This window comes from Giraffa tippelskirchi, chromosome X (assembly GCF_054371585.1).
Source record: "Giraffa tippelskirchi isolate mGirTip1 chromosome X, T2T-mGirTip1v1.2.pri, whole genome shotgun sequence".
Classification (NCBI taxonomy): Eukaryota; Metazoa; Chordata; class Mammalia; order Artiodactyla; family Giraffidae; genus Giraffa; species Giraffa tippelskirchi.
Window position 1 is genome coordinate 127,693,073 of NC_137289.1, and position 2,348 is coordinate 127,695,420.

Here is a 2,348-nt window from a genome sequence, read left to right on the forward strand (position 1 = left end):
TGGTAGAAAATAGTTCCAATACTTATAACTTAGAAAACCTCTTATCTTGAGTATTTTGTAAAAGCCGCTATAAATCCCTAAGAAGAAGAGAGACAACCCAATAGAAAAATGAGTAAGATAATTGAATGGGCACTTCACAAAACAGAATTACATAATGGCTATTATGTCAGGCCTTTTATAAACATATAAGAGAATTTAAGCCTCATTAATCAGGGGAATACAACGTGGACACACTATGATATCACTAGTCACCCATCAGAATAGGTAAAGTGAAGAAGATGGAAAACACTCAGAGAATATGAGGATGTGCAGAAGCTGGAATTCTCATATACTGCTGGGGACAAATCGACCACAAGCACTGCAGGAAACAGCCTGGCCTTCCCTACGAGCTGGCAATTCAACTCCTTCAAAATAAACAAACCATAGCTATACACCGCAACATGGATGACTCTCGCAGACAGAATGCAGAGCATGAAACAATCTATCCTGTATAATTCCACTTAAATAGAACTGAAAAGAGTCTTTATAACTATCTACGGTATTTAAGGATTCATGAATAAGCTGAAAAGCTATAATGAAATACAAAGAATAGTTACCATAGGAGTCAGGGTAATGGTTATTTTTGGGGGGAGAGATAGTCATAGGAAAAATGAGGGTGACTTCTAGGGTCCAAGCAATATTCCATTTCTCAGACTGGCTGCTGGTTACATGGATGTTTGATGATAAACTGTTTAGCAGCATATTCATGCTGTGTGCATGCTTTAGTAAGTGTGCTCTACTTGATAACGAAGAAAAGTAAAAATTAAATTTGAAAAATTATTCTTGTTTTTGCTTGTGTTGTCTCTGGATGTGTGCCACATTTTATATTACTTTATTATTTCTTTTTCTCTTTTGAGTATGGTCTTCCTGGCTAGCTAATTGCAAGGGATTCCTGTAGGTGGGGATGGAACAGATAATGTTCTAGTTTAGCTGGTTTTCCCTGCCACTCTTATCACTTGCTGTAAAATCGGGTTGCCTCCTAAAAATAAGTCTTGCTCCAATGATTCTCTATGGAGCCTCAACTGCCTGCTTTCTGTGAGCTAACGGAATCCAACAAGCAGCAGGACCTGGGAGAGGGCATGGAGAAGAATCCTGCTACCACCAGGGGCTCTCATAGTCTGCATTCGGTTTTATAAAGGAAAGTAGCTTTTGCCCTGCAGCATGCATTCCCCAGTCTTGCTAAGTGTATTTTCCATAAGTGATTTCTGAAAACTGCAGTGAGTGCAGCCACACTCACATCAGAACATACATCTTACACATGAAAAATAGACCTAGGGGTTGATTTTGTCTCAGCTGTTCCTAGCTGAACATGTGAAGTCCCTTCGCTTCCATGTGAAGTCCTTTTTACAAGACCTTTCCCAACCATTGCAAATGCAGTTTTTGTATTTAGATAATTCTGTCACAGAGAGAAATTTTCAACTTACTTTGAGAAATTTACATTTAAGAAAAATGCAAAGTATCTACCATCTAGTAACTGAGAGTATATAACCACCAACCAAGCACATGTTTTTTCCCTCTTTATATTTTCTTGCGGGTTTCTCATTGAAAAGAGGCTAAACTGAGACCTAGAAGAATTACATTTAGAACAGTTGATTGTTTTTCTTTTCAAAGAAAAACATGTTCGCTAAATCCTGATGATAGTAAAATAGCAGGTGCAAAAAAAGAAGAGAGCTAAATGTTAAGACCTTGCTCTGCATGGAGATCCTCTTGTTTTGCACACTATTGTCTGTTTAATCTTGTCTCTAAGTGTTCCCTAAAATAGAAAAACGTTCAATGCAAATATTGGACTGGTGGGCCACACCATTCCTTTGATTTAAAGACTCTGGGGTATAATGAGAAGTTATTAGTGACGGCTATTTCTATAGCAGACTATTTGCCAGAAGCAATGTTTTATGGGAGAACAAACATCTACATGCTGCTATGAGTGGTGGTTTCTTTGACAGTGAAGCGATGATGCTTCCACAAATGGCTTTTACAAGTGGTTCCTTTTAAACTTGTCTGTTTGCAGTGATTTTCACCAGTTCTACCATAAGAGGTAATTAAGGTGCGGTTCTTGACCCTGTTATATGAACTTGGTCCATATGTGAGACTAAAAGTATGGGCTTTTGTATTTAGATAATTCATGTGTAAGATGTATGTTCTGATGTGAGTGTGGCTGCACTCACTGCAGTTTTCAGAAATCACTTACGGAAAATACATTTAGCAAGTATGGGCTCTCAAGTCAGAGCAACTGGGTTTAAATTCCAAGTCAGTCACTAGCTGGCTGTGTAATAGATAGTAACTATGGTAACTTGATCTCTGAAGAAAAA